Source organism: Mesoplodon densirostris, chromosome 11 (assembly GCF_025265405.1).
Source record: "Mesoplodon densirostris isolate mMesDen1 chromosome 11, mMesDen1 primary haplotype, whole genome shotgun sequence".
In the NCBI taxonomy this organism is placed as follows: domain Eukaryota; kingdom Metazoa; phylum Chordata; class Mammalia; order Artiodactyla; family Ziphiidae; genus Mesoplodon; species Mesoplodon densirostris.
The window spans coordinates 48,273,601-48,284,415 of NC_082671.1; the positions used below are offsets into that span (position 1 = coordinate 48,273,601).

The 10,815-nt window shown below is 39.0% G+C and overlaps 1 pseudogene; it reads right to left on the reverse strand.

The window, feature by feature from the left end:
- Window positions 1-8,879: 8,879 nt before the first annotated feature.
- Window positions 8,880-9,495, reverse strand: LOC132498819 (high mobility group protein B1-like; annotated as a pseudogene).
- Between the last annotated feature and the right edge of the window lie 1,320 nt (window positions 9,496-10,815).

The following is a 10,815-nucleotide window of genomic DNA, read 5'->3' on the forward strand; positions in this document are numbered from 1 at the left end:
ATAGGAGGCAAAACTATAAAGAAAAGCAAGGAAATCATTATCACCAAAGTCAGGATAGTGATTGCCGCTGTAGGGGAAGAAAGGAAATTATAATCAGGAAGGGCCAATTGGATGGCTTCGGGTCAGCAATGGTCTGTTTCTTGACTTGGGTGGCATCTTACGGGTCTTCATTTTCTGATTTTTCTTGAAAATGTACTCTCTATTTTATGCCCTCTGCTGTATGTATGATGCATCTCATAATAAAATTTTTAAAAGGAGAAAAAGAAGAGGAAAGCTGGCAGATGTTAACACTAGAGTAAAAAGTTAAAAGGTCTAAGAAAATATAGTTCTGTCAAGAAAATGGAAATATTGGATCTATTAAAGAGTGAAATGTCACATATGCCTGTGGCATAGCTTTGTGATGTGGATGATCCTACCATAGGTACTAGGTAAAAATAAGAAAAATCAATTTGTGAAACTGTTTCAGCGAGTATTCCAGCCAGTGTACCGAGGTATGCGTATCAGGTGAGATAAATTAGTAAGAGTCTGAAAGAGTCATTTAAATTTTTCAGTTATACTTTGAGAGGAAAATTTTATACTAGAGTGGTGTATTAATGAAGTTGATACAAACTGCAATAACAGATATACACTGTAATCTCACTGGCTAAACACAATAGAATTTCATTTCTCATATGCAGCCTGATGGGTGATGGGTGGCAGGGGGGAAGGGGATTAAAGTAGCTTTGCTGTACACAGTCATTCAGGAACTTCCTGGATGTCACTACCCACAGGAAGTTTTATGGTTACATCACTTCTGCCCACATTCCATTGGCCAGAATTTAATCACATGGTCCCACATGCAAGGAATGCTGGAAACAAAGTCCTTTGCTAGAAGCCACTTCTCAGCAATAACTCTATATCCTGCAAGGGGAGCATGAGACTTTATTAAACAGCATGCCCTCACTGCCACCGTGGTATTCATTATTTTATAGTTTTTGAAGATTTCAGAATATATATTTTTGATGGTCAATGTTCCATTGTACATCAACTATAGCATTGTTATTGTATGTTGTCTGAACTATGAACTTCATATTGATAAGAGCTGTCTATTATTTTAACAGGTAAAAATACACAGAAGTTTTAACCCCCCTTCCTATTTTACACAAAAGTCAGCATAGTGTACAAAATGTTCTGCCCCTTGCTTTTATACTTAACAGTATATATTGGAACACTTCCAATGTCTTTACATAAAGAGCCTCCTCATTTTTTGTTATAGCTACATAGTATTCTGCCATAAGGATGTTTTGTCATGTCTTTAACTAAGGACAGGTCCTATATCCCCAGTGTCTAATATAGCACCTGATACATAGGGAGACCACTTTATAAATGTTTGAGAAATGAATAACTCTGCCCTCAAGAAGATGGTACTTAAATAAAACATATAAACCTAGGCATGAAAAAGGCCAAGAACATGATATATAACAGTATATATGATACATTAATATTAAACAAACAGATGTAATTTATTTTAAAAGGTAATTATTCAAGCAGTTAAGTGGAACATGATGTCTGAGATCCCATGTTCTGGAGTCAGACCACCTGAGCTGCGATCTGAGCTCTACCATTCACTAGGTGTATGACCTTGGGAAAATGATTTACTCTCAGTGTGCCTCCGTTTCCTCATCTTTAAATTGGACTAACTAAAGGGCATAATGCATATAGAAATTTTGTACAGTTCCCAGCACATCCCCAGCACTGAGTACTCAGGTTAGATATCATCGTGAGATGGGGCTAACAAAGGCAGCCTTATGGAGGTGTGTTTTGACGGGGAGAGGGGAGGGTGATACAGACAATATGAAGGTCTCAACAGGAAGGAGTGTCGGGAACAAAGGTGTAGAGGTGGGATCCCTATGGACTCTGTGGGAAATGTCAGCAGATTTGTATCTGGGGCACAGAAAACCTAAGGAGTAATGAAAAAATGAGACTGGTAAGATGTAGACTTTGATAGCAAATTAAAGTTTGTGATTAATACCACTGTAAGTCAGAGAGATGACATAGCAAGGATCTCTGTTTCAGGAAGATAATTTTAACAAGCAGTGTTCAGGATAGATCACACGAGAGAAAGACCAGAGAAAGGGGGGAAATTAATATTGTGCAGTGATCATTTTGTAATGTATAGAAATATGGAATCACTATGTTGTGTACCTGGAACTAACATAACGTTATAGATCAATTATCCTTCAATTTAAAAAAATCAGTATACCTCCTGACTAGCCAAGTGCATTAACTGAAAAAAAATTAATATTGTGCTCCTATTTTGCGTTGATTTTGGCACTTCACAAACTTGATCTCATTCTGACCTCACTCAACTCTATGATGGTGGTATTATTAGCCCTGCTGTAGAAATAACCAGGCTTGAAGAGGCTAGATATATTACCCATGGCTGGAGAACGAGGAACCAGTAAAGTTAAATAAAAACCTGAACTTGTCTGACTCCAAAGCAGAGGTGTGCCGGAGCTGACACATACAGCCTTGTAAGAGCTGATAGTCAAAGCTTCAGGAATTTTATGAGCATTTTTTAAGCACAGCCATTATTAAAAATTAAGTGATGCAAACTTACAATAAATAAATTATATTTAAAACAAGAGAATAAATATTCAAAATTAATTACTTCCTAGTTATTATCACTACTTTTGATTAGCGTCTACACTCTTAAGATTCTTTACATCTCTTAGAGCTATAGGGTGGAAATACTAAATAATATTGTGTTACTTTGCATCTCTTCCTAACTCCACATTCAGTAAGATCACTTTGATAACTTGAAATTGACCACGTTGGGAATATTGACAACAGAGCAATTGGCACATATTACAATTCAGGGCTTCAGTTATCCTTTTGCTGATTGTCTAGACTTAAGAAGGTGGGGAAATGTTTGAAATGTAGACTAAACTTGAAAGTGTGTTGTGTCTACAGCTGTTACATTCTTCATAACACAAAAACACTGAGGGGAGATTCTTTAAGTATTAGAAGACTGTTATCTGATTCAGCAAGGAAATCACTCATGTCATTGACAAACCAGTGAAGTTCCAACATATGTCTTTGTTGTTCACTTTGCTCTTATTCATTAACGTAAACAAAAGTACCAACCAACGTTCATGTCAAAACTGTACTCATTTGTCAACTGCAACCGTAGGCTGGCTATGGGTACAGAGTTAGGGAAAAATCAACAAAAGTGTTCTGTGGGAATCAATTGGCTATATGGTAATTTACAACAAAGAGTAGTATATTTAATAATATTTTTAAACTGTGTGCTACATATCCTTTATATCAGTAAAATTTATAATAAACCTATATATGCACATTTTTCTAGAAAACCAGTTGCTAAACATTTATCAGCACTCCAGTGCTCTAAGTTATCATATCACCTTGCCTCCCAAGGAGAGAAGGAGATCAGCCATGCTTTTCTACATCAAGTTAATGAATACCAGCCTCCACCAAACATAGTACATTTATTTTAGGCAAACTATGTTATTTTCTCTTAACCTTTTCCCTGATTTTCTTCTAGGTCCTTGAAATACATCACTTCTTATTTTCAGCCCAAATTATGCAAGTATGTAAGACTTCCTCTAATTCTGTAAATAGTAATTTTCTGACTCTGCCTTTTCCTTCAACACACTGATTCATCAGTTCTAAGATGCACATTTTTTTTCACATTTTAACATCTCTGAGATCGAGAATCCTCTTATAGTCGCTGTTGGCCAGGCAGCAGCTGTGTCACTGCTTCACATGTGTGAACTTGGCCATAGCTATTCTACTGGCATCACTGCAGATGAGCTTAGCTGATGTTTAAAATGTCCTTTAAAAGACTGCTCATTGAAATGAAAGGTTATTGTAGTCACAGAAAGGCAGAGAAATACAGCAACAGGGGCACATTGGTAGTAATAAAGCAAACATTTCACTTTAGAGGAATGGCCAAAATTCTAATTCTCCTGTAAAGACCAACCAAGAGCTTTACAGGACCGAAGAAAGGAAGAGGCCCACAACAAGATGAAGTTGTGTTCCATTTTGTACCTGACATACATATATGCAAAAGCAATGTCAATCATAATATCACCAAGCAAATAAGGCAAATAAAGGGAGGAAAAAATAGCCAAATCTTTTGGAATAAATCAAAGAAATCTCAAAGCAATAAGAAGTTGATATGACCAATTCATGTGTCACCCAGGACTATTGTTAAGGTATGGTTTCACATTTAATTAGCAGCATTTTCCCTATAAATGATGTATTAAACTAATGGTCAATGGTATTTGAGATTTGCTGAAATCTGACTACTAGTTTTATCTTCCTCTTCCATCTACCAATTTGTATCAAATATCAAACATTGCTTTGCATGTATATCAAATATCTTATGTTTTGGTGTTTCACTGGAGAAATGTAACAGCTATTGATACTTTGAAACCAAAAGAAGACCACCTCCACATAGGCTCTGTCCTAACTCTGTCATGCCTCTCTTTCAGTCTTCCTTCCTTTAGAATATAACATAGAAACCAACTTCTTTTCTTTTTTTTAAATAAATTTATTTATTTACTTATTTTTATTTTTGGCTGCATTGGGTCTTCGTTGCTGCTCTCGGGCTTTCTCTGGCTGTGGCAAGCAGGGGCTACTCTTCGCTGCAGTGCATGGGCTTCTCATTGTGGTGGCTTCTCTTGTTGTGGAGCGTGGGCTTCAGTAGCTGTGGCTCGCGGGCTCTAGAGCGCAGGCTCAGTAGTTGTGGTGCACGGGCTTAGTTGCTCCGCGGCATGTGGGATCTTCCCGGACCAGGGCTCGAACCCGTGTTCCCTGCATTGGCAGGCAGATTCTTAACCACTGTGCCACCAGGGAAGTCCCCCAACTTCTTTTTTAAAATAACTTTTAGATTGATATATAATACACATACAAAAAATGCAAACATTATGAATGTACAGTTCAAAGAATTACTATAAGGTGACCACCACGCAAGTTAAGAAATAGAACATTAATAGTACCTCAGAAACCCTCTGCAGGTCCCCCCCCCCAGTTCCTAACTCTACTCTCCTCCCCAGAGAGAACCTTCTAACACCATAGATTTGTTTTGCCCATTTTTAAATGTTATATACATAGAATGAGATAGTTTATATTATTTTACTTTTGATTTCTTTCACTCAATAACGTTTCTGAGATTTATCAAAGTTATTGTATATAGTTTAGCTCACTTGTTTTCATGGCTGTATGCTATTTTCTTGCATGAATATACCATGATACCTTTATCTATTCTACTGCTGATAGACATTTTGATTGTACTCATTTTAGGGCCATTTTGGGGGGCAGTTACCTTTTTTAAGATTGAAATATATTTGACATATACCATTGCACAAATTCAAGGTGTACATCATGTTAATTTGATACATTTATATACTGTAATATGATTGCAGGATAATTAGCATCTCTATCCCATATAGGATGGTCCTTAAGACCCATAAAGTTCTGGTCTCTTAGCAAGTTTGATGATTGCAATACAATATTGTTGTCTATTGGGCTATTTTGAGTAGTGCTGCTATAAACATTCTCAAATCTCTCTTTTCATGCATGTATGAATGCATTTCTGTTAGATATACATCTAGGAGTGGACTTAATGGATCAGAGGGTATATGTATGTTCAATTTTAGTAGATACTCCCAAATGCCTTTGATTTATGACAAAGCTATCACTGTAGCACAATAAGAAAAAGGATGATTTTTAAAACAGTTGAATTTGTCCTTACCTCATACCATTCACAAAACCCAATTCTATGTGAATTTCAAATCTAAATGTGAATAAAAGAATGCTAAAGCATCTATCAGATAATTTCTGAGTATAGAAAATATTTGAAAAAACACTTCCCTTTTTAAAGGTGCGTGAATAATGCCTTTGGCCATGTGACCATCAATGTAACAAACACCTTTAGCGTGATTCTCACACTGAGTAAACTTCAGGATTGAAAAGGGAGAGTCAATGCTTTTCAAAAATACCTATAACCCTACCCTTAAGAGACTTTGGGGTATTTTAATTGCTCTCTCCTCTTCCTCAATGTGAAAATATTTACCTTGCCTTACACTTTTTCTTTCCCCTACATTCTTTGAATTGGATTCCTTTTCCCACCATTTCCTAGCACCAGCAGATGCTAGATGCTTCAAGGGAGACCCCAGATGGCACTCCCATCACCACGGCCACCCCCATCAGGGGAAGAGGTTTATTCCTTGTTCTTGTCATAGTTGGATAGCATCCAGGGCTGGTACAGTGGCTCATAGAAGGGCAACCAGACACCCAGGAGTTTCCTTCTATCTTGTTGCTCTGCCATCTCTATGATGCTTCCTGGTCCTCATGTTCCAAGATGGGGTACCACAACATCTACTTTGTGAGCAGTAGAATGGGGGAGGGGGAAGGGAAAGACCTGCCCTCTCTTTAATAAGGGTACAATGTGGAAATCACACAAGTTACTTCTTCTCATAACAGCCTATAAGCCAGAACTTTGTCATATGGCCACACCGAACTGCAAGGAAGAATAAAAAGTTATTTTATTTCTGGAACACCATGAGCCCCAGCTTAGAGGAAGGGGAGATCTAACGTTAGAGAACAGCTAGCCTCCCTGCCACCCCGTCTTTGGAGGCTCAGCTGAAATGTGAACACTTTTACTGGGCCCCCCGATGTCCAGTATCCAGAAGCACTGAGTCCCAGCCAGCTCTATCTCTTAGGAACGATGGTCCTCTGGGCATACTCAGAATCCTTTGCACCTCTTGGATTCTCTCATCCCTTCTGTCCACATTTCTTATCCCCCTACCAAATGGGAAGCTCCTTGAGGGCAGGATCCATGTCGGATTCAATTTTCATTTTCCATGCCAAGAACCAATCCTTATGTTGAAACTGGTTCAAGTACTTATCCTGCCTTTCTAAGGGAACTATAAATAGGGATAACCAAACAGGTAAGGAGAAGCTTCTCTTTGTAGAAATATTCCAGCTAATACATAAAGAAGAAATGATAGAATTAAAATATCACCACGTTGTATCCCCTAAAGAGCTAATAATGGATTGAACATTACTAGTGACATCTCAAAAGAAGAGACAACCGTACGTTTTTTTAAAACCTCTACAGTTATTAGTTTATTAGCATCATCCAGGACTCAGATGTTCAGTATTCCTCCTGAAATTACATAAACAAATGTAAATGGAAAGAATCCAAGTCCACATTATATAACAAAACATCACTCCATCACAAAAGCATGTAAAATTACAAGAACGCTATTTTAAAACACTGGCACTTTAAGAGAATGATAGTCTCAAAAACCACAAAATTGCCAAAGTGTTCCCTAAACTGCTAAGCAGACAAACACATGACTCTAACGAATGAGCCTGAGTTTTGTAAAGAAAATTCAAATTCAAATAAATCAGATAATTCATACTGAGATCACAAAGCTTAAGTGTCTTCTTCCCTCATGTCTATTTGATTTATAAAGGGGCAGACCATAATATAGGAAAATATACCTGATTTAAAATGCAGTATACAATTTTAAAAGTTGGCCCAATTAATTAAAAGTACCTTTAATGGAAGGTCTCAAGTTTCCTAAACAATCCATATTTAGATAAATAGGAGAAGACATTTATAGCCAGCACTTTTTTTCTCAGAGCCTTTGCTGGGACTAATGTCAACAAAAAAATTTAATATGTTAGTCTTGTATTTTAAGCTCATGCTTTTGGGGATACATTCTCAGGTCTTCAACGTGGGAACTGCAAATATAGCTGCCATTCCATGGTAATGGGAGTTAAAGAGTGTAGAGTTCTCATGTCAAGATTAGAACATACTTTTCTATTAGTCCTTCAAGGACAGACTTTCAAATGTTTGATTCTAATAATCCAGTCCTGTGAGTAGATTGGTTACTCTCCACTTTGTAAATGTAACTGGGCTATGTGAAATCTGATATCAACTGATCAAGATCTGAGTTTCAGTTATGGATGAAAACTGTCTCAGTTCAACTTTTATTACCCTCATCGTGAGTATGCAGGGTGTCTAGACAAAAGCTTTTTATCAGCTAACTGTATGAAAGATAAACATTGTAATGATTAGTCTGATCCAAAATGGCAAAAGCAGGGCTTCCCTGGTGGCGCAGTGGTTGAGAGTCCGCCTGCCGATGCAGGGGACTAGGGTTCGTGCCCCGATCCCGGAAGATCCCACATGCCGTGGAGCGGCTGGGCCCGCGAGCCATGGCCGCGGAGCCTGTGTGTCCGGAGCCTGTGCTCCGCAACGGGAGAGGCCACAGCAGTGAGAGGCCCGCGTACAGCAAAAAAAAAAAAAAAAAAAAAAAAACAAACAAAATGGCAAAAGCAAGACTAGCTTCCCCTTAAGAAGAAAATTTTCAGACCTATGAAAATGACAACAATACTAATTTTAAAAAATTGTATTTACTTAGAAGCATTCAGAATGTCAACAAAACAGCTGCAACTTCTTTTCTTTTTTTTTTTTTTGCAATTATGGAATGGTATTCACTTAACAGAACAATAATTATTTTGTATAAGCTGCATCAGAGACAACTGAAGATGAAAAAACTACCATCCCCATATATAACTAATTTGTGCTGTGCACCAACAAGAACCTGCTTTAAATTTCCATGCCAATTTACAATCCCCATACTGTACCAGGCAAAGTTACTGGCTATTGGAAATACCACCAGGACAGGGCTATCTAAAGACACATTCGGTAATGTGTTAACTATACAAAAAAAGACACTCTACAGTTTAAAAACAAATCTTACACAGCCTTACATTTCAATATTTTTCTTTAAAAGGAGTGAGTTGTATACAGGGGGGTTAAATGCTTTATAGACAAGAAAAAAAACTGTGCTAGAACCGACTTATTCATCAACATCATCATCTTCTTCTTCTTCATCCTCTTCATTTTCCTCATCTTCCTCCTCTTCCTTCTTCTCTTGCTTTTTTCAGCCTTGACGACTCCCTTTTTTGCTGCATCAGGCTTCCCTTAAACTCGGTATGCAGCAATATCCTTTTTGTACTTTTCCTTCAGCTTAGCAGCCTTCTACTGATAAGGCTGCTTGTCCTCTGCAGCAGTGTATTCCACATCTCTCCCAGTTTCTTTGCAGCATCACCAATGGATAGGCCAGGATGTTCTCCTTTGATTTTTGGATGATACTCATAAGAAAACAAGACAAAGGCCGAAGGAGGCCTCTTGGGTGCATTGGGATCCTTGAACTATTTTGTTTCCCCTTTAGGAGGGTTATACGTTTTCATTCCTCTTTCATAACGGGCCTTGTCTGCCTTTGACATGTCTTTGAATTTTCCTTTCTCTTTAGCGGACATGGTCTTCCACCTCTCTGAGCACTTCTTAGAAAACACTGAGAAGCTGACTGAAGCATCTGGATGCTTCTTCTTGTGCTCCTCCCGGCAAGTTTGCACAAAGAATGCATAGGATGACATTTTGCTTCTCGGCTTCTTAGGATCTCCTTTACCCATGTTTAATTATTTTTCCTCAGTGAGGCACAGGGGGGCCCAGTGCCCATCCGGCTCTCCCTTGCCCGGGCACTGTCTCTATGGACCTCAACGTACTGCAATGGCTGTGACAGCTGGAGCCAGACGCAGCCTCCTGATTCTCCCCACTCTGTCGACAATCATATATTTGTGTCTGTCTGAAAGAGTCTTGCAAAAGTAAATGTATAGGGACTTCCTGGTGGTGCAGTGGTTAAGAATCCGCTGCCAAAGGAGGGGACACGGGTTTGAGCCCTGGTCCGGGAAGATCCCATGTGCCACAGAGCAACTAAGCCCGTGCGCCACAACTACCGAGCCTGCATTCTAAGGCCCCTGTGCCACAACTACTGAGCCCACGTGCCGCAACTACTGGAGCCCATGCTCCGAAACAAGAGAAACCACCGCAGTAAGAAGCCCATGCACTGCAACGAAGAGTAGCCCCTGCTCACCGCAACTAGAGAAAGCCCGTGTGCAGCAACAAAGACCCAACACAGTCATAAATAAATAAATAAATAAATTTTTAATAAATAAATAAATGTATAAAATCTGGGGACTTCCCTGGTGGTCCAATGGGTAAGACTTCACACTTCCACTGCATGGGGCTCGGGTTCCATCTCTGGTTGGGGAACTAAGATCCTACATGCTGTGTGATGCAGCCGAAAAAATAAAATAAAATAAAATCTGAATTTATTATTTATTTATTTATTTATTTATTTATTTATGGCTGTGTTGGGTCTTTATTGCTGCACACAGGCTTTCTCTAGTTGTGGCGAGCAGGGCTACTCTTCGTTGCAGTGCGCAGGCTTCTCATTGTGGCGGCTTCTCTTGTTCTGGATCACGGGCTCTAGGTGTGTGGGCTTCAGTAGTTGCAGCACACAGGCTCAGTAGTTGTGGCACGTGAGCTCAGTAGTTGTGGCTCGCAGGCTCTAGAGCACAGGTTCATTAGTTGTGGCGCACGGGCTTAGTTGCTCTGCAGCATGTGGGATCTTCCTGGACCAGGGCTTGAACCCGTGTCCCCTGAATTGGCAGGCAGATTCTTAACCACTGCACCACCAGGGAAGTCCCAAAATCTGAATTTCAAGAAGTACAGAGGATGGAGGAATATTTTAAATAATACCACGTGTGGGAAACTCTGTAGGACAAATGACCTGGTTTCTCCAATACTTAAGTTGAAAGGAAAAAAGAGAGAGAGAAAAGGGAGAAGCTATAGATTAAAAGAAACTTGAAAGGTGTGTCAATCAATTATAATATATGGACTTTATTTGGATCTTGATTTGAGCAAACTGTAAAAACAACCAAACATGCAAA